The sequence below is a fragment of the Equus asinus genome, chromosome X, assembly GCF_041296235.1.
Source record: "Equus asinus isolate D_3611 breed Donkey chromosome X, EquAss-T2T_v2, whole genome shotgun sequence".
Taxonomy (NCBI): Eukaryota; Metazoa; Chordata; class Mammalia; order Perissodactyla; family Equidae; genus Equus; species Equus asinus.
In genome coordinates this window covers 32,362,050-32,384,896 of record NC_091820.1, presented here as the reverse complement: position 1 = coordinate 32,384,896, position 22,847 = coordinate 32,362,050, and the positions used below count along the sequence as shown (strand labels likewise).

Below are 22,847 nucleotides of genomic sequence, written 5' to 3'. Positions count from 1 at the left end.
TTTGTATATAGCTGTCCAGTTTTCCCAACACTATTTATTGAAGAGACTTTCCTTTCTCCATTGTATGTTCTTAGTTACTTTGTTGAAGATTAACTGTTCATATATGTGTGGTTTTATTTCTGGGCTTTCAATTCTATTCCATTGATCTGTGTGCCTGTTCTTGTACCAATACCATGCTATTTTGATTGCTATAGCTTTGTAATACATTTTAAAGTCAAGGATTATGATGCTTATAGCTTTGTTTTTTTTCTCATGATTCCTTTGGCTGTTTGGGCTCCTTTGTTGCCCCATATGAATTTCAGGATTCTTTTTTCTATTTCCATGAAGAATGTCATTAGGAATCAGATTGGGATTGCATTGAATCTGTAGATTGCTTTTGGTAATATGGTCATTTTAACTATGTTTAGTCTTCCAATCCATGAGCATAGAATATCTTTCTGTTTCTTTGTCTTCTTTGATTTCTTTCAATAATGTTCTATATTTTACATTTTATAAGTCTTTCACCTACATGGTTAAATTTATTCCTAGATATTTTATGATTTTTGTTATGATTGTATCCCTCAAAGGCAGTTTTGTCCCTGGATGAATGCAGAAATTTTTTTTCTAGTGGTGGAACAAAAATGAGGAACATCTTATACGAATGTGATGCTGATATCTCTCCCCAAATATAATTCCTTTACAATTAAAGTAATTATTCATATGTAAAAACTTATTATAGCCATTTAAAAAAATTGTTTCTCACTATTTTGTAGTTCGTTTTTTCTTTTTTCCTCTCATGCTGTCTTCATTTCTGGTTTGATGATTTTTTTTTGTAGTAGTATACTTTCCATTCTCTTTATCATACTTTTTAGTATCTACTACAGGTGTTTTAGCTGTGGTTACTATGGGGCTTACATAAAACATCTTATAGATGTAATAGTTTATTTTAAGGTGATAACAACTTATAAACTTCAAATATGTATAAAAACTTTCTACACTAAATTCTCCTCCCCCCACATTTTGTGTTATTAATCTCACAATTTACGTCTTTTATATGTGCTATTGTAGCTGCAATTAGTTTTAATCTTTTCTTCTTTTATCTTTTATACCAGTTTTAAATGTGATTTATGTATCACTATTTCAGTATTAGAATATTGTGAATTTGACTTTTACCTTTACAGTGGGTTTTATACTTTCATATGTTGTCATGTTATTAGCATCTTTTCTTTTTAACATAACTCCCTTTAGCTTTTCTTATATGACAAGTTTAATGGTGATGAACTGTCACATATTTTCTTTGTCTGGGAAAGTGTTTACCTTTACTTCATTTCTGAAAGACAGTTTTTCTGGGTAAAGTATTCTTGGTTTTCAATTTTTTGTTTCAGCACTTTGATTATACTATCTCACTCTTTCCTGGCCTGCTGGATTTCTGCTGAGAAATCTACTGATAGCCTTTTGTTGGTTTCCTTGCATGTGAGGAAATTTTTTCTGTTTCTGCTTTTAAAATTCTCTTTGTCTTTTATTTTACAGTTTTGTTATAATGTGTCTTGGAGAAGATCTTTTGGAGTTGAAACTTCTTTGGAGTCCTATGACTTTCATGAACTTGGATGCTGAAATCTCTCCCCAGATTTGGGAAGTTCTGAGCCATTACATCTTTAAATAAGCTTTCTTTTCTTTTCTCCTTCTCTTGTTCTGGGACTCAAATAATAAGTAGATTATTTCTCTTAATAGTATCCCATAATTCATAGGCTCTCTTCATTCTTCTTCTTTCTTTTATTTTTTTGCTCCTCTCCCTGGATAATGTCAAATATCCTGTCTTTGAGTTCACTGATTTGTTTCTTTTGCTTTGTTGAGTCTGCTATTTCAGCTCTCTATTGAATTCTTCACTTCAGTCATTGTATACTTCAATTCTAGGATTTGTGTTTTAATGCTTTCTATTTCTTTCTTGAGGTTCTCATTTTTTTCAACTATTGTTCTCCTAACTTTGTTTAGTTTTCTATCTGTTTTCTTGTAGTTCTTCTTATCTTCACTGAATTTCATTAAGAAGATTTTTCTGAATTCTTTGTCAGAAAGTTCACAGATCTCCAGCTCTTTAGAGTCAATTATTGGAGCTTTATTAGTTTCTTTTAATGATGTAATGTATCCTTAATTACTTGTGATTTATGTGGTCTTGCATTGGTGTCTGCATATTTGAAATAAGTGCCTTTTCCAATATTTACATACTTGCTTTTGCAAGAATATCCTTTCACCAGTCAGCCTTTGTAGGGATTCTGGTTTGGCCTTTTGGTGAAGTCTGTGGGCAATCTTGCTGCTAGAATCCACCAGCAGTCAGGTCTGATTCCTGGGTTAACAGGTGGTAGGCTTGGTGCTTGGGTCCACAGACCCAAGACCTGGAGCTTGTGTCCCTGGTGGACGGACTGGTGCTTGGTATGGAGTGGTGGGCCTGGTGGCAGATCCACAATGATAGGCCCTGTGTCTGTGGGAGTCTTCCAGGAGACTTGGTTCACAGGTGTCAGGCTGGAGACTGGATCTGTGGTCTTTGGCTTGGAACTGGGGTGGGTCATGAGCCTGGGTCTGTGGAAGCTGACCTAGAGCCTAGGTCTGCTGGGGCCAGCCTGGTGCTGGAGTTAGCCTGGAGCCATGGTGTCAGTTAGGAAGCTATGGTCACAGGGCTTGGTCTGAAGAGACTGGTCTGGTGCTATGGTTGGCCAGGAACCAGGGTCTGCAAGAGCTCATCTGGAAGCTGGGTCTGCTGGGGCTGGCCTAGTGCTGTGACAAGCTGAGGGTCAAGATCCAGAGGATTCAGTCAGGAACCTGGATCTGTGGGAGCCACCCTGGCTCTGGCCCTGATTTTCTTCCTGGGTTTCTGGATATTGGCTGGCACTGGTGAGGGTCAGAGGTCTAGGTCCATGGGAGCTGATCTGGCACTAGAGAAAGCTTGGCACCTAGTGCTGCAGGAGTTCTAGAGGCTGGGTTTGCAGGAGCTAGTCTGAATACTGGGTCCACAGGGGTTGGTCAGATGCTGGGTTGGGCTAGGAGCCTGGGTCTGTAGGCACTTTTCTGGTACCTCTGTTCTGAGGGATCAGTTTGGCAGTTTTTGCAATTCTGCCTGAAGCCTGAGGCCATGGGGGCTGGCCTGGCACTTATTTGGGGTGGTGCTGGGGTACAGTGCGACCTCCAGTAGTGAAGTTGGATATTCACTTAACTCATCTTCCCCCAATGGGAGAGTGACCCTCTCTGTGCTGGGCTGCCAGGACTTGGGGGAGGGATGACAGGGGTAATGTGAAACTCATAAGTACCTCTTTAATGCATCTTTTCTTATTTCTGAACTCCACCTATGTGCTTTAGTCACTCATCTGGAATTTTTAGCTCTTGGGAAAGTATTTTTGTGAATGGGTAGTTATTCAAATTGATATTTCTGCAAGAAGAGGAGCACTGTAAACTCTTATACCAGCATCTTACTAATATCACTACTTCCTCAGGCTATTAACATCTGTAAACCTTGGGAGTTTGGGAATGGGCTTTTTTTGGGAAAGATTGTTAATCTTTATATATTTTATTGTTGTTTTCTTTGTTTCAATGTCTATCTACTCCGTTGCAAATAAAATACTTTATATAAAACATTCAATCTTCTTTATGATGAAAGATATAAACAAACTTAGAAGACAATTGATACACAACGTGATGACATTTAAAACACATATAATGGATAAATTATTAGTTTCCAGAATATGTAAAACACTCTTATATAGTAATACAAAAACACAAATAACTTGATAGAAAAATGGTCAAAGAACAGACAGTTCTTAGGAGAAAAAATATAAATGTCCAATAATGATAGTAATTTAAGGACTGGTGATGTCAGGATCAGGGCAGAGTAAGTTGTTCCCTTTGTCTCTTCTCTCTAAGTACAAACAGTAGCACATCCATTGACCAAAAGAGGACTCTGTTCACAGCACACCAGAATGCCTGAGAGATTGATATATCTATACATCTGAATGTGGGTAAGCTGTACCTCCTGTAGGCAGTGGAACTAGGGAAGCAGAAGTAGTGCTTACTGACACCAGAGGTTCCAGGATCTGTGATTGTGTCTATGAACAGAGGCCCCAGAAATTGAGGTCCATGAATGGAATCCCCAGGAATCCAAGCAGCCCACACTCCTGGAGGTGCCAGAAATCAGTGTGACCCCATGATCAGAGGCTCTTGGAACTGCAAGATACCTGTGACCCACCATTCACCCTCCCTAGTGGTGGGGACTCTGACACTGACCCTTCCAGCAGTGGGGGCTGCACCCAAGATGCAAATACTTCTGTCAAAGGTGGTGGTGCCTGTGATCTGAGGTTTCAAAAAGAGCACCAGCACCAAAGACCAGAAGCTATAGGAGGAGAGGAAGCACTCTACAGCTCAGTCCCTATCCCACCCCCAGAAGTGGCATATGGCACCAAGACCTGAGGCTTCAGGAAATGCAGCAGAACTCATGACTTAGCCCCTATCCCTCCCCAAGAAGTGGCAGGTGGTGCCTGTGACCTGAGGCTTCAGAAGTCACAAAAGTACCCATGACCCAGTCCCCAGTGGTGACACCCCCAGCATGAGCCCTACCAACAGTAGGGGCTACATACAAGACCACAGCCGCCTGGCAGCAGTGGTAACACCTGTGAACCCAGTGCCCCCAACAGTGCTGCTGCCAGCACTCTCAAATAATCCAGGAGCAGTGGCACAGGTGGTACACACATTATCAACACCCAAGCCCATGTTGTGCCCATAGAGAGCCAGTATGGGAACATGAAACCCAGGAGACCCAGGAAGCAGTAGAGGTGTTTGCAGACTGATGAATCCAGTAGTGACACCTGCAACTACAGTGACATTGTAAGCAGCAAGAGATCAGTGATCTCACAGGCAAAAGCAGCACAAGGAGGTCATTGACCGTGCCTCTAGCAGAGGCAGTGGAGGGGGAAAGTGCAGTCTCTCAAAAGCAACCAGAAGCATCTCAGAATCAAGGTAACCAAATTCTTAAGCAAACAATAAAGATGTTTACTACTACAAAAGTACTAGCAGAACAACTCATCAAGCACCATGAGCTACAGAACATGGTACCACAGAAAGAAAGTTACAACTCTCCAGAAACCAAACTGGAAGTCATGGAAGATTGTGACCTGACATAGAATTAAAAATACCTGCCATGGAATTGGATAACGACATAAGGAGATGGAAACACATTCCATGTACATGGATTGGAAGAATAAACATAGTTAAAATGTTCGTTCTAACTAAAGCAATCTACAGATTCAACGCTATCCCAATCAGAATCCCAATGACATTCTTTACAGAATTAGAACAAGGAATCCTAAAATGTATATGGGGCAACAAAAGACCCCGAATTGCTAAAGCAATCCTGAGAAAAAAGAACAAAACAGGAGGCATCACAATCCCTGACTTCAAAACTTACTACAAAGCTACAGTAATCAAAACAGCACGGTACTGGTGCAAAAACAGGTGCACACATCAATGGAACAGAATTGAAAGCCCAGAAATAAAACCACACATCTACGGACAGCTTATCTTCGACAAAGAGCTGAGTGGATACAATGGAGAAAAGAAAGTCTTTTCAACAAATAGTGCTGGAAAAACTGGAAAGCCATATGTAAAAGAATGCAAATTGACCATTCTTTTTCCCCATTCACCAAAATAAACTCAAAATGGATCAAAGACCTAAAGGGGAGACCTGAAACCATAAGGCTTCTGGAAGAAAACATAGGCAGTACACTCTTTGACATCAGTATTAAAAGGACCTTTTCGGACACCATGTCTTCTCAGAGAAGGGAAACAATAGAAAGAATAAACAAATGGGACTTCATCAGACTAAAGAGCTTCTTCAAGGCAAATGAAAACAGGATTGAAACAAAAAAACAACCCACTAACTGGGAAAAATATTTCCATGTCATATATCTGACAAAGGCTTAATATCCATAATATATAAAGAACTCTCACAACTCAACAACGAAAAATCAAACAACCCAATCAAAAAATGGGTTGGAGGCATGAACAGACATTTCTCCAAAGAAGATATATGGATGGCCAATAGGCACATGAAAAGATGTTCATCATCGCTGATCATCAGGGAAATGCAAATCAAAACTACACTAAGATATCACCTTACACCCATTAGAACAAACATATCTAAATCTAACAGTAACAAATGTTGGAGAGGTTGTGGAGAGAATGGAAACGTCATACACTGCTGGTGGAAATGCAAACTGGTGCAGCCACTATGGAAAACAGTATGGAGATTCCTCAAAAAATTCAAAATAGAACTACCATGTGATCCAGCCATTCCACTACTGGGTATCTATCCAAAGAGCTTGAAGTCAGCAATTCCAAAAGTCCTATGCACCCCAATGTTCACTTTAGGATTATTTACAATAGCCAAGACATGGAAGCAACCTAAATGCCCATCAACAGATGAATGGATAAAGTAGTTGTGGTATATATATACAATGGAATACTACTCAGCTGCAAAACAGAACAAAATCATCCCATTTGCAACAACATGGATAGACGTTGAGGCAATTATGTTAAATGAAATAAGCCAGCTAGAGAAGGATAATCTGTGTATGACTACACTCATATGATGAATTTAAAAATGTGGACAAAGAGAACAGATTAGTGGCTACCAGTGGAAAGGTGTGGTGGGGGGGTGGGCACAAAGGGTGAAATGGTGCACCTACAACACAAATGACAAACATTAATGTACAAGTGAAATTTCACAATATTGTAACCTATCTTTAACTCAATAAAAAAATACCTGTCATGGGGGGCTGGCCCAGTGGCACAGTGGTTAAGTTCGTATGTTCCTCTTCTTGGTGGCCCAGGGTTTGCTGGTTTGAATCATGGGTGTGGACATGGCACTGCTTGGCACACCATGCTGTGGTAGGCATCCCACATATAAAGTAGAGGAAGATGGGCACGGATGTTGCTCAGAGCCAGGCTTCCTCAGCAAAAAAGAGGAGGACTGGCAGTAGGTAACTCAGGTCTAATCTTCCTCAAAAAAATAAATAAAAATAGAATTACCTGTCATGAAGAAACTCAACAATTTACAAGAAAATTCAGAAAGACAGTTCAATGAGCTCAGGAATAAAGTTAATGAACAGAAGGAGTACTTCATCAAAGAGAGAGAAATTCTAAAAAATGAACAAACAGAAATTCTGGAAATGAAGAACAGAATTAATGAGATAAAAAATAAACTAGGAAGCATTAGAAGTAGAGCAGACCATATGGGAGAGAGAATTAGTGAGCTTGAAGATAGAAATCCAGAAATGACTCAGGTGGAAGTGGAGAACTAAGACTTCTAAAAAATAGAGAAATTATACAAGAAATATCTGACTCAATTAGGAAAAGCAACATAAAGATGCTGGGTATCCCAGAAGGAGAAGAGAGGGAGAAAGCAGCAGAGAGTATATTTAAAGAAATAATGGCTGAGAATTTCATAAACATGGGGAAGGAATTGGATATACAAGTACATTAAGCTAATAAATACCTAATTATATCAGTGCAAAAAGACCCTCTCCAAGGTACATTCTATTAAAACTGTCAAAAGTGAATGACAAAGAAAGAATATTAAGGGCAGCCAGAGAGAAATAAATAACTTACAAAGGGACCTTTGTCAGGCTATCAGTGGATTTCTCGGCAGAAACTCTATGGGCTAGAAGAGGGTGAGCTGATGTTTTGAAAACACTGAAAGATAAAAACTATCAGCCAAGAATACTCTGTACAGAAATGTTGTCCTTCAGATATGAATAAATAAAAACTTTCCCAGACAAAGAGAAGCTGAGGGAGTTCATCATCACTAGACCTGCACTACGATAAATGTTGAAAGGAGTCCTCCCACCTGAAACAAAAAGGAAAAAGTTTACAAGTATTTGAGCAAGGTGATAATTAGACATACAAAAATCAGAAATTTGCAGCTCTATATCACAAGTTAGCAAGCAATTATAACACAAAAGATAAAGTGAAAGAAAGCATCAAAATGAACTATAAACACTTCAATTTGATAACAAACACACAATACAAAAAGATAATTCGTGACAACAAAAATATAGAAGGGGAAGGGGAAAAGGAAAGAAGCTGCATGAACACATGGAGATAAGATACTATGAGTAGAAAAAGGACTATTTAATCTATGAGATCGTTTATACAAATCTCATGGTAATCACAAAACAAAAAATCAGAGCAGTCACAAAACATTAAAAAAGAGGAAACTGAAAAATACATTACAGAAAATAACCGAACTGAAATGGCTGACAAAAACACAAGGAAAAAGAAACAATGGAAATATTTAACAATAAGAAAACAAAAGATAAAATGGCAGTATTAAGCCCTCAGATAGCAATACTCACTCTAAATATAAATGGAATGAATTCACCAATCAAAAGACACAGTGGCTGGATGGGTTAAAAAACAAGGCTCAACAATATGCAGCCACACGGGACTCTTCTCAACCCTAAGACAAATATAGGCTCCAAATGGGGGGATGGAAGATGATACTTCAAGCAAATGGCAACCAAAAGAAAATGGGTGTAGCCATATTTATTTCTGACAAAATACACTTCAAACCAAAAAAGATAATAGTGGATGACAATGGACATTACATATTGATAAAAGGGACATTCCACTAAGAAGACATAACATTTATTAATATATATGCACCCAGCCTGTGAACCTTAAAGTATATAAAGCAACTATTAACAGATCTAAAGGGAGAATTTTAAAGCAACACAATAATAGTAGGGGAATCTGGTTTTTTTCTAACTTCTATTTTTCATTATTTTTTTAAATTGCGGTAATATTGGTTTGTAACATTATATAAATTTCAGGTGTACATCATTATATTTTAATTTATGTGTAGATTACGTCATTTTCACCATCCTAAGACTGACAATCCGTCACTACACACATGTGCCTCACCACCCCTTTTTCTCTCCTCCCTCCTTCCCCTCTGGTAACCACCAATCCAATCTCTGTTTCTACGTGTTTGTGGTTTTCATCTTCTACTTATGAGTGAGATCATATGGTATTTGACTTTCTCTCTCTGACTTATTTCACTTAGCATAACAGCCTCAAGGTCCATCAATCTTGTCACAAGTGGCCGGATTTCATCATTTCTTATGGTTGAGTAGTATTCCATTGTGTATATATACTACATCTTCTTTATCCATTCGTCCTTTGATGGGAACCTAGATTGCTTCCAATTCTTGGCTGTTATGAATAATGCTGAACATAGGGGCGCATGTATCTTTATGCATTCATGTTTTCATGTTCTTTGTATAAATACCCAGCAGTGGAATAACTGGATAGTATGATGATTCTATTCTTAATTTTATGAGGAATCTCCATACTGTTTTCCATAGTGGCTGCAGCAGTTTTCACTCCCACCAGCAGTGTATGACAGTTCCCTTCTCTCCACATCCCCTCCACCACTTGTTTCCTATCTTAATTATAGCCATTCTGATGAGAGTGAGGTGACATTTCACTGTAGTTTTGATTTGCATTTCCCTGATAGTTAACGATGTTGAGCATCCTTTCATGTGTCTGTTGGCCATCTGTATATCTTCTTTGGAGAAATGTCTGTTCAGATCTTTTTCCCACTTTTAACTGGGTTGTTAGTTTTTTTGTTGTCGAGATGTACAAGTTCTTTGTATATTGGATATTACCCCCTTATCTGTAATATGGTTTAAAAATATCATCTCCCAGTTGTTAGGCTGTCTTTCCATTTTGTTGATTGTTTCCTTGTTGTGCAGAAGGTTTTTAGTTTGATGTAGTCCCAGTTGTTTATTTTTTCTATTGTTTCCCTTGCCTGGACAGTCATGGTACTTGAAAATATGGTGCTAAGACTGATGTCAAAGAGTGTACTGCTTATGTTTTCTTCTGGAAGTTTAATGGTTCCAGTTCTTACATTCAAATCTTTAATCCATTTTATTTTTGTGTATGGTGTAAGAAAATGTTCTACTTTCATTCTTTTGCTTGTGGTTCTCCAGTTTTCCAACACAATTTATTGAAGAGACTTTCCTTTCTCCATCATATGTTCTTGACTCCCTTGTCAAAAATTAGCTGTCCTTAAATGTATGGGTTTATCTCTGGGATCCCAATTCTGTTCCATTGATCTGTTAGCTTATTTTTGTGCCAGTACCATGCTGTTTTGGTTATGATAACTTTGTAGTACATTTTGAAATCAGACAGTGTGATACTTCCAGCTTTGTTGTTTTTCCTCAGGATTCATTTGGCTATTTGGGCTCTTTTGTTGTTACATATAAATTTTAGGATTCTTTTTTCTATTTCTGTGAAAAATGTCGTTTGAAATTTTATAGAGATTGCATTGAATCAGTAGACTGCTTTAAGAAGTGTGGACGTTTTAACTATATCAATTCTTCCAATACAAGAGCATGGAATATTTTTCTACTTCTTTGTGTCTTCTTCAATTCCTTTCAACAATGTTTTATAGTCAATGTACCATTCTTTCACCTTTTTGGTTAAGTTTATTTCTAGATATTTTATTATTTTTGTTGCAAATGTAAATGGGATTGTATTCTTGTTTTTGGAGGAAGATTAGCCCTGAGCTAACATCCGCTGCCAATCCTCCTCTTTTTACTGAGGAAGACTGGCTCTGAGCTAACATCGGTGCCCATCTTCCTCTACTTTATATGTGGGACGTCTACCACATCATGGCTTGCCAAGCGGTGCCATGTCCACACCCAGGATGTGAACCAGTGAACCCCAGGCTGCCAAAGCAGAATGTGCACACTTAAACGCTGTGCCACCAGGCCGGCGCCAGGGATTGTATTCTTAATTTCTCTTTTTGTTACTCTGTTGTTAGTATACAGAAATGCAACTGATTTTGTATCCTTCAACTTTAGTGCTTTCATTTATTACTGATTTTTTTTAAGTTGACTTTGTACTCTGCAACTTTGCATAATCATTGTTGATTATCAGTAATAGTTTTCTGAAGGATTCTTTAGGGTTTCAATATATAAAATCATGTCATCTGCAAACAGAAAGACTTTCACTTTTTCAGTGCCTATTTGGATTCCTTTTATTTCTTTTTTTTTTTTTTTTTTGCCTAATTGCTCTGGTCAAAACCTCTAGTACTATGTTGAATAAGAGTGGTGAGAGTGGGCACCCTTGTCTTGTTCCTGTTCTCAGAGGGATGGCTTTTAGTTTTTCCCCATTGAGTATGATGTTGGCTTTGGGTTTGTCATATATGGCCTTTATTATGTTGAGGTACTTTCTTTATATACCCATTTTATTGAGAGTTTTTATCAGGAAAGGATGTTGGATCTTGTCAAATGCTTCTCTACATCTATGGAGACTGTCATGTGGTTTTTGTTCCTCATTTTGTTAATGTGATATATCACATTGATTTCCCGATGTTGAACTATCCCTCTGTCCCTGCTATGAATTCAACCTGATCATGGTGTATGATGTTTTTAATGTATTGATGTATTCTGTTTGCCAGCATTTTGTTGAGGAATTTTGCATCTATGTTCATCACCGATATTGGCTTGTAATTTTACTTTTTGTGTTGTCCTTGTGTGCCTTTGGGATCAGGGTGATTTTGGCATCATAGAATGTGATAAGAATATTTCCGACTTGCTCAACTTTTTGGAATAGTTCGAGAAGAATAGGTAATAAATCTTCTTTGAATGTTTGCTAGAATTCTCCTGACAAGCCATCTTGTACTGGACTTTTATTTTGGGGGAAGTTTTTGATTACTGTTTCAATCACTTTACTTGTGCTTGGTCTATTCAGATTCTCGACTTCATGATTCAGTTTTGGGAGGTTGTAAGAGTGTAAGAAATTACCTATTTCTTCTAGATTGTCCAGTTTATTCACATATACTTTTTCATAATATTCTCACAATCTTTTTATTTCTGTGGTATCCATTGTAATTTCTCCTCTTTCATTTCTAATTTTATTTATTTGAGCCTTCTCTCTTTTTTTATTAGTGAGTCTGGCTAAGGGTTTCTCAATTTTGTTATCTTCTCAAAGAACCAACTCCTTCTTTCATTGATTCTTTTTACTGTCCTTTTGTTTCAATTTTCATTTATTTCTGCTCTAATTTGTATTATTTCTCTCATGCTGGTGAGTTTGGGCTTTCTTCTTCTTTTTCTAATTCTATTAGGTGTAGTTTCTATTGTTTATTTGAGCTTTTACTTGTTTGTTAACATTGGATTGTATTGTTATAAATTGACCTCTTAGGATTGCATTTCCTGCATCTCATATGAGTTGGTATCACGTGTTTTCATTCTCATTTGTCTCCAAATATTTTCTTGAATTTTACCTTTATTTCTTCAACAACCCACTCCTTGCTCAGTAGCATGCTGTTTAGTCTCCACATTTTTTATCCTTTCCTAGCTTTTTTATGTAGTTGATTTATAGTTTCATAGCATTATGGTTGGAGAAAATAGTAGACATGATTTCCACCTTAAATCTTTTGAATTTTGCCTTGTTTCCCAATATATGGTCTATCCTTGAGAATGTTCCATTTGCACTTGAGAAGAATGTATATTCTGCTATTTGGGGCTGGAGTGTTGTATATATATATATCAAGTTCACCTGGCCTAGTTTTTCATTTAGTTCCACTATCTCTTTGTTGGCTTTTTGTCTGGTTTATATATCCATTGATGTATGTGGAGTGTTAAGGTCCCTTACTATTATTGCTTTGTTGCAAATATCTCCTTTTCGGTTTGTTAATAGTTACTTTATGTACTTGGGTGCTTCTGTGTTGGGTGCATATGTTTTTATGTCGTCTTGGTGGAGAATCCTTTTTATCATCATACAGTGCCCTTGATGTCTCTCTTTACCTCTTTTATCTTTAAGTTTACTTTGTGTGATATAAGTATGGTAACACCTGCTTTATTTTGTTTGCCATTAGCTTGGAGTATCTTCTTCCATCCCTTCATTCTGAGCCTATGGTTGTCTTTAGATCTGAGATGTGTTTCCTGGAGTCAGCATACTGAGGCATCTTGTTCTTTAATCCATCCTGCCACTCTGTCTTTTTCCTTTATTGAGATTATGATAGTTTACAACCTTATGAAATTTCAGTTGTACATTATTGTGTGCCAGTCGTATTGTAGGTGCACCAATTCACCCTTTGTGCCAACCCCCTATCCCCATTTCCCCTGGTAGCCATTAATCTGTTCTCTTTGTCTACATGTTTAACTTCCACATATGAGTGGAGTCATAAAGAGATTGTCTTTCTCTATCTGGCTTATTTCACTTAACATAGTACCCTCAAGGTCCATCCATATTGTTGTGAATGGGACAATTTTATCCTTTTATATGGCTGAGTAGTATTCCATTGTATATATATACAATATCTTCTTTATCCAATCATCAGTTCATGGGCACTTAGGTTGCTTCCACGTGTTGTCTATTGTAAATAATGCTGCAATGAACATAGGGGTACATGAGACTTTTAGAATTGCTGATTTCAAGTTCTTTGGATAGAAACCCAGTAGTGGGATGGCTGGGTCATATGGTATTTCGATTTTTAATTTTTTGAGAAACATGCAAACTTTTTTCTGTAGTGACTTCACCAGTTTGCATTCCCAGCAGTAGTGTATGAAGGTACCTTTTTCTCCACAACCTCTCCAACATGTTACTTTTTGTTTTGGTTATCTTTGCCATTATAATGGGTGTAAGGTGATATCTTAGTGTAGTTTTGATTTGCATTTTCCTGATGATCAGTGATGATGAACATCTTTTCATGTGCCTATTGGCCATCAGTATATCTTCTTTGGAGAAATGTCTGTTGATGTCCCCTGCCCATTTTTTGATCAAGTTTGATTTTTTGTTGAGTTTTGTGAGTTCTTTATATATTATGGAGATTATCCCTTTGTCGGATATATGACTTGGAAATACTTTTTCCAATTGGTGGGTTGTTTTTTTGTTTCAATCCTGTTTTCCCTTACCTTGAAGAAGCTCTTTAGTCTGATGAAGTCCCATTTGTTTATTCTTTCTATTGTTTCCCTTGTCTGAAAGGATCCTTTTAATACTGATGTCAAAGAGTGTACTGCCTACATTTTCTTCTAGAAGCCTTATGGTTTCAGGTCTTACCTTTAGGTCTTTGATCGATTTAGAGCTTATTTTGGTAAATGGTGAAAAATAATGGTCAATTTTCATTTTTTACAGGTGGCTTTCCAGTCTTCCCAGCACCATTTTTTGAAAAGACTTTCTTTTCTCCATTGTATGCCCACAGCTCCTTTGTTGAAGGTTGGCTGTCCATAGATGTGTGGTTTCATTTCTGGGCTTTCAATTCTGTTCCATTGATCTGTGCACCTGTTTTTGTACCAGTACCATGCTGTTTTGATTACTGCAGCTTTGTAGTGTGTTTTGAAGTCAGGGACTGTGATGCCTCCAGTTTTGTTCTTTTTTCTCAGGATTGCTTTAGGAATTCAGGATCTTTTGTTGCCCCATATGAATTTTAGGAGTCTTTGTTCTAGTTCTGTAAAGAATGTCATTGGGATTGTGATTGGGATGGCATTGAATCTGATCTGTAGATTGCTTTAGGTAGTATGGACATTTTAACTATGTTTATTCTTCCAATCCAGGTGCATGGAATGTATTTCCACCTCTTTATGTCATCATCAAATTCTTTCAGGAAAGTCTTGTACTTTTCCTTGTATAAGTCTTTTCATTCATTAATTAAATTCACCTGAAGGTATTTTATTCTTTTTTGTTGGAGTTGTGAATGGTATTGTGTTCTTGAGTTCTTTTTGTTAGTTTGTCATTAGAGTATAGAAATGCTACTGATTTATATAAGTTGATTTTGTACCCTGCAACTTTGCTGTAGCTGTTGATTATTTGTAAAAGTTTTCCAATGCATTCTTTGGGGTTTTCTATATATAAGATCATGTCTTCTGCAAACAGCAAAAGTTTCAATTCTTCTCTCCCTATTTGGATTCCTTTTCTTCCTTTCTCTTGCCTAATTGTTCTGGCCAAAACCTCCAGTATTATGTTGAATAAGAGTGCTGATAGAGGGCATCCTTGTCTTGTTCCTGTTCTCAGAGGGGTGGCACTCAGTTTTTGCCCATTGAGTATGATGTTGGCTATGGGTTTGTCATATATGTCCTTTATTGTCTTGAGGTAATTTCCTTCTATCCCCATTTTCTTAAGAGTTTTTTTTTTTATCACAAAAGGCTGTTGGATTGTGTCAAATGCTTTCTCTGCTTTTCCTCAGTTTTATTGATGTGGTGTATCACATTGATTCAGTTGCAGATGTTGAAATATGCCTGTCCTTGGTATGAATCACACTTGATCGTGACGTGTGACCCTTTTGATGTATTGCTGAATTCGGGTTGCCAAAATTTTGTTTAGAATTTTTGCATCTATGTTCATCAGCGATATTGGCCTGTAGTTCTCCTTTGTCATGCTGTCCTTTTCAGGCTTTGATATCAGAGTGATGTTGGCCTCATAGAATGTGTTAGGAAGTGTTCTATCCTCCCTAATTTTTTGGAATACCTTGAAAATTATACGTATTAAATCCTCTCTGAAAGTTTGGTAGAATTCCCCAGGAAAGCCGTCTGGTCCTGGGGTTTTATTCTTTGGGATGGTTTTAACTGCGGTTTCAATCTCTTTCCATGTGATTGGTCTGTTCAGATTGTCTGCTTCTTCTTGACTTAGCTTTGGGAGATTGTAAGAGTCTAAAAATTTATCCATTTCCTCTAGGTTATCCATTTTGTTGGCATATAGTTTTTCATAGTACTCTCTTATAATCTGTTGTATTTTTGTGGAATCTGTTATTTCTCCTCTTTCATTGCTAATTTTGTTTATGTGAACTTTCTCTCTTTCTTTCTTTGTAAGTCTGGCTAGGGGTTTGTCTATTTTATTTATCTTCTCAAAGAACCAGCTCTTTGTTTCATTGATCCTTTCTACTGCCTTTTTTGTTTCAATAGTCCTTATTTCTGCTCTCATTTTTATTATTTCTCTCCTGCTGACTTTGGGCTTTGTTTGTGCTTCTTGCTCTAATTCAGTTAGCTGTAATTTGAGATTGATTATTTGGAATTTTTATTGTTTGTTAAGATGTGCCTGTATTGCAATGAATTTCCCTCTTAATACAGCTTTTGCTGTATCCCATATGAGTTGGTATGGCATGTTATCATTTCCATTTGTCTCCAGATGTTTTTTTATTTCTTCTTAAATTTCTTCAATGATCCATTGCTTTTTCAATAGCATATTGTTTAGTCTCCTCATCTTTGTCCCTTTCTTAGCTTTTTTCTTGTAATTACTTTCTAGCTTTATAGCATTATGATCAGAGAAGATGCTTGTTTGTATTTCAATTTTTTAAAATTTATAGAGGCTTGCCTTGTTTCACAACATATGGTCTATTCTTGAGAATGTTCCATGTGCACTTGAGAAGAATGTGTATTCTGCTGTTTTTGGAAGGACTGTTCTATATATGTCTATTAAGTCCAACTATTTTAGCTTTTCATTCAATTCCACTGTTTTCTTGTTGATTTTCTGTCTGGATGATCTGTCCAATGATGCGAGTGGGGTGTTAGATCCCCTAGTATTATTTTGTCATTTTTCCATCTCCTTTTAGGTTTATTAATAGTTGCTTTATGAACTTCGGTGCTCCTGTGTTGGGTGCATAGATATTTATGTGTTATTTCTTCTTGATGTAGTTTCCCTTTAATCATTATATATTGCCCCTCTTTGTCTCTCTTTTTCTGCCTTATCTTAAAATCTACTTTGTCTGATATAAGTATTGCAACACCTGTTTTCTTTTGTTTGCCATTAACTTGGAGTATCATCTTCCGCCCCTTCACTCTGAGCCTGTATTTCTCATTGGAGCTGAGATGTGCTTCCTGAAGGCAACAAATTGTTGGATCTTGTTCTTTAATCCATCGTGCCACTCTGTGTCTTTTTATTGGAAAGTTCAATCCATTTACATTGAGGGTGATTATTATTGTATGAGGCCTTAATGCTGTCATTCTGTCACTCACTTTCCAGTTTTCCTGCATTTCTTTTGTTTCTCGTCATTTGTCTTTTGGGATAATCATTGAATTACGTAGTTTTTTATGCTGTGTTTCTTAGTTTTTTCCTCATTTATTTTTTGTGTCTCTGTTCTGCTTTTTAGTTTACTGGCTACCCTGAAGTTTGTATTCAGAATCTCGTGCATAACATAGTCCATTTTCTGAGGGCCTCTTATTTCCTCAGTCTAAACTGATTCAGTCCCTTTCCTCCTCCCCTAAGTTATTATTTTCATATCTTATTCCAACTTGTGTTGTGAGTTTGTGGTTAAATTGACAAGATTGTCTTTGTTTTTGGTGTTTTCCTTCCCTTTATACTAATGCTATAGTTGAATATTTGCTATCCTATTCTGATTTTATCTGTCTCTTTACTCTGTGTTTTGTGACCACTTTCTCCCCTTTTTTCTTTTTTCAGGTATGAGGGTCTTCTTGAGGATTTCTTGTAGGGGGGCTCTCATGGCTACAAAGTGTCTTAGCGTTTGTCTGGGAAAGATTTAATTTCTCCCTCATATCTGAAGGATATTTTTGTTGAATAGGGTATTCTTGGCTGAAAATTTTTATCTCTTAAAGTTTTGAATATGTCATTCCATTCTCTCCTAGCTTGTAAGGTTTCTGCAGAGAAATCTGCTGAAAGTCTGATGGGGTTCCTCTTTAGGTTATTTTCTTCTGCCTTGCTGCCCTGAGTATTCTTTCTTTGTCATTCATTTTTGCCAGTTTTAGTATTATATGCCTTGCAGTAGGTCTTTTTACATTGACAAACATAGGAGATCTAAAAGCTTCCTTCACACACATTTCTGTCTTATTCTCTAGATTTGGGAAATTCTCTGCTATTATTAAGCACACTTTCTCTTCCATTCTCCTTCTCTTCACCTTCCTGAATACCTATAACTCTTATGTTGCATTTCTTCATTGAGTTGGATATTTCTTGGAGACCATCTTCATTTCTTTTAGTCTCAGTTGTCTCTCCTCCCGTCTGGAGCAATTCAACATATCTATCTTCGATATGCTGATTAACTCCTCTATGGTGTCCACATGAGCATTCAGGGAATCCATATTTTGTTTTATCTCTTCCATTGTGTCTTTCATCTCCAGCATTTCTGATTGCTTATTCTTTATAGTTTCAACCTCTTGTGTGAAGCAATTTCTGAACTTGTTGAATTGTTTCTCTATATTCTTTTACCTCATTAAGTTTTTTGACGATAGCTATTCTGAATTCATTGCCTTTCAGTTTACTTATTTCTGAGTCCTCAGGACATAATTCTGAGTATTTATTGTTTTCCCTCTGGTGTGGAGCTTTGATGAACTGTTTGATGCTGGAACTATGAGTTTTCTCCATTGTGATATTATTCGGTTGCTGTTACAGCCTATTGCCACTAGATGGGTGTTGAGAGCCACATATTCTGAGCCTTCCACCTTCAGCCAAGATGGCGTGGCACAATCAGGGTTGGGGGTGTGCTTTCTCTTACATGCAGATCTGAGTTTCCCAATCAGCTCTCACTATCTGGTCTCCTGGGGTCTTGGCTTGATGAAGTCAACCTACACAAAAGCTTTCACCCTGTTATAGGGCTTTCCTCTAGGCTGCAAGGGTGCTAGGGAGTGCTGGGTGGTCCTGCAGATGTAAGACCCCTCCCCCACTCCTTCCCTCACAGAGCATCCCACAGCAGTGATCCCAGTCTTTAGGGGAGGGAGTGAAGTTCCCTCTTACCCCATTCCAGCTCCTCTGAGGGGGGCTTCAGCCTCTCCACCCTCCATTCTTTGACTGCTGTGACTCTCCCAGGATTCCTGTGCTATTAGGATGTTTTCCGTTGTAATATGGTTGCTCCTTTTTGTTGTATGTTGGAGGGGAGAGAGTCCCAGGCAAGCTCACTCCACCATGATGCTGACATCACTCTATTCATGTATTTTTTGTGTAAGTAAATAAAAATAGATTTTCTAACGACTATAACAATGTGTTGATGTGTACTAGGCACAGAATGGGACCAGTTGATCTATCATGGAAGCCTAGATAAACAGAATACACAGAGGTACACATCCCAGCACTTTTCTCAGGGAAAAGTGCTTAGGGTGATGGAAACATCTGGTCTATATGACACAGATCTTCATTGTTCAGGCAAATACATCATGTAGAAAGCTAGATGCCAGTTATCAGCATCCCATAACTTTGATTTGATGTTTATGAAGGAAAACTAATAATTGTGCTTCACTAGTAATCTTGCTTAGAAGGAAAAGGGGTGTTATCTTCTCAACAGACATGTCTGATGTATATGATAATAGCATTTTTCAATATAAATTAATATATTGTCCTTCTCTTTTATATCTTTCAGTATTATGATATAATCAGCGTAATTTCACCTCCTGCATTTGGATGATTTCTGGGACATGACCAAGGTCAGGCTGTGTACCTCTAAGATTGAAGGCTATGGCTTGGATCATGGTGAACTCACCAAAGCAAATAACTCCTGTGAGATGGTCCTGAAGCAACAGATCAGTGCTCTCCTTTGGTGACACCTAGTCATTTCTGTATAACCTTGACTTCCTATAAATCCATTATGGTTCCAATAAATTTTATCTCTCATTGCTGTATTAGTTCTATATGACTACTATCTAGTAGATTGTGAATTTTCAGTACATGTTTCATAATAATACCAAATATAAAATATTACTAAAATTGGTACCTTCTTCCTACAAATGGCCATCCACCCATTCTTTGTAGTGTGAATATATCAGGAAAGTGGGGAGAGGGTAAGGCATAAAATCTGGGAAATATGTTCCCAGCACTTTCTGTTCACTTTATTGTCAATTTTCCTATGGTATATACCTATCTTTTCTATGGTATCCCTTATTCTTCTACCTCTTAACTATTTTCCTGGTCAAGATGGCTGATGTGCTTGTTATTTGTAATTTTCCACTTTACTTATAAAATGCTCTATATTAAATGGGATATCTTAATTAAAAATTATATAAATTATGATTAAAAATGCGAGAGGGAAAATTTCAGTCAGCAACTTTCAATATTCACATAGTTCATGAATTGTTCAGAAATTAGAGAAAAAATTTAAAGTTAATTTTGCTCAGATCTTTACAGACATTAAATAATTTAACAAAATTACAGTAAATAAAACAATGCATTACTGGCATAGAAATATGTACACAAGTCATGTAACAGAATATAAAACCCAGAAATGGCTGCAAGCTTATATAAGAATTTAAAGGTGGCATTTCAGATTAGTGGGGAAGGACTGAATCATTCATCAAATTGTGTTAAGAACATCTGACTGATCATATCAAAAAATAACAAATTAGATCTCTCCTCACATACCATAAATTTATTTATTTATTTATTTGTTTGTTTGTTTATTTTTTGAGGAAGATTAGCCCTGAGCTAACTACTGCCAATCCTTCTCTGTGCTGAGGAAGACTGGCCCCGAGCTAGCATCCATGCCCATCTTCCTCTACTTTATACATGTGACGCCTACCACAGCATGGCTTTTGCCAAGTGGTGCCATGTCCGCACCTGGGATCTGAACCGGTGAACCCAGGTTGCCAAGAAGTGGAATGTGCCAACTTAACTGCTGCCTCACTGGGCCAACCCCATACCATAAATTTAAATGGAAGGCATCAAGTCACAAAAATGTTATAAGAATACTTTGATGAGTACAGTTGTCCCTTGATATTCACAGGGGATTGGTTCCAGGAGTCCCAGTGGTTACTGAAATCCATGGATGCTTGAGTCCCTTTATATAAAATGGAGTAGTGTTTGTATATAACCTACACGCATTCTCCTGTATACTTTAAATCATCTCTAAATTACTTACAATAACTAATACAACGTAAACGTTATGTAAATAGTTGTTATATTGTAGTTCTTAGGGAACAATTACAAGGAAAAATGTCTGTATTGTTCAGGATGACATAACCATCATAGGTCTTTTGCTCCACAGTTAGAATCTGTGGTGGCAGATCCTGTAGATATAGAGGGCCCACTCTGTTTACATTATTGTGGAATGGGCATAATTCCATAGACAAACATAATTCAATCTTTCAAAGCATATTGATTAAATATTTACAATAAATGCTATACCAAGTACTTGGAATATAACAGTAGGTAAGATAGCAGTCAGTGTAGCTTATGGTCTAACAGGGAGGGCAGATCATTAAACAAGTTATAAGGAATGGCTGGACCCATGTGCTCAAGTTACCCTCAGAGATCTCTCCTTATCTCTCCCTATCTCTCAGTTCAGCTTTCCTTTGCTTACTTCATTTTCAGCAAGTCTCTTTCTTCATATTGAGAAAGATGGCACCCCAGCACCTTCAGGATTACATTAAATTAAGCTCACACACTCAGAACTGCCCATAAAGTACTCAGTTTGACCTTTCTTGGAACACATACCAATTTATAGACTAATCACTACCCACCATAGTAGGTCCTCTGACTGGCCAGTCTAAGATTATATCCCCACACTATGCAGATGAAGGTGAGGCTCCTTGATTGACAGTCTGACCAGAGTCATACATACTGAATCAGGGAGAGACAATTCCCCATAGGAAGGGACACAGGGCAGATTAAAAAGTAACATATGTTTACTATAAATGATGAATAGTAATTAGGCAAATAAGGAGAAGGGGGAAAAGGGTGTCATTCAGAGAGAACAACAATGTGAAATCCCAAAGATGAAATAACATTGCCTATTTGACAAATTAAAAGACAATTTAGCTAAAATAGAAAGTAGATGGAGTGGTGTGAAATCAGACAAGAGAGATAGCTAGAAGAGACCATAAGGAGTTATGTAAATCATATTACAGAATTTAGACTTTTTACCAAAGGGTTTTTTTATGGCACTAAAATATACATTATATAAAATTTACCACTTTAACCAATTTTAAGTGTACATTCTCATATACTTAGTGTGCGACCATCACCACCATCCATCTCCAGAACTTTTTCATCTCCCCAAACTGAAACTCTTCCTAAACTGAAACCGTTAAGCAATAATTCCCCATTTATCCCTCCCCCGGTCCCTAAACACCACCATTCTACTTTCTATTTTATGAGTTGAACTACTCTAAGTACCTCATATCAGTGTAATCCGTACATTTGTCTTTTCGTGTATAGCTTATTTCCCTTAGAATAATGTCTTCAAGGTTCATCCATGTTGTAGCAGTATATAAGAATTTCCTTCCTTTTGTAATTGGTAAAATATGCACAACATAAAAATTAATATCTTCGCCATTTCTACTTATACAGTTTAGTGGTATTAAGTACATTCATATTGTTATGCAACCAATCTCCAGAACTCTTTATCTTGCAAAACTAAAATTCTAGACACATTAAACAAGTCCTCATTTCCCCCTCCCACCAGCCACTGGTAGACACCATTCCACTTTCTCTATGAGTTGTACTACTGTAGATACTTCATTAAGTAGAATCATACAGTATTTGTCTTTCTGTGATTGCCATATTTCACTTAGCATAATGTCCTCAAGATTCATCCAGTTAGTAGCATGACAGGATTTCATTCCTTTTTAAAAATCTTTTTAATTAAAGGCTATATTTTTAGGGCGGTTTTAGGTTTATAGAAAAATTGAGTGTAAGGTACAGAGTTTCCATTTATCCCCTGCCCTCGTGCATGCATAGACTCACCCATTATCAACATCACCAGAGTGGTACATTTGTTACAATCGATGAACCTACATGGACCCATTGTAATCACCCAAATTCCATAGTTTACATTAAGATTCACTCTTGGTATTTTTACATTCTATAGCTTTGTACAAATGTATAATATGTGTGTATCAGTGTAGAATTGTACAGAGTATTTTCACTTGTACAAAAAATTCTCTGTG

The 22,847-nt window shown here is 37.2% G+C and overlaps 1 protein-coding gene across 1 annotated transcript in view; it reads left to right on the top strand.

Moving 5' to 3' along the window:
* NBDY (negative regulator of P-body association) overlaps positions 1 to 19,580 on the top strand; it is a 71,111-nt gene extending 51,531 nt beyond the window's left edge. The window contains exon 3 of the mRNA XM_044772268.2: positions 19,328 to 19,580. The gene's annotated coding sequence lies outside the window, so the exon portion shown is untranslated. The remainder of the gene's footprint in view (positions 1 to 19,327) is intronic.
* Positions 19,581 to 22,847: the final 3,267 nt, after the last annotated feature.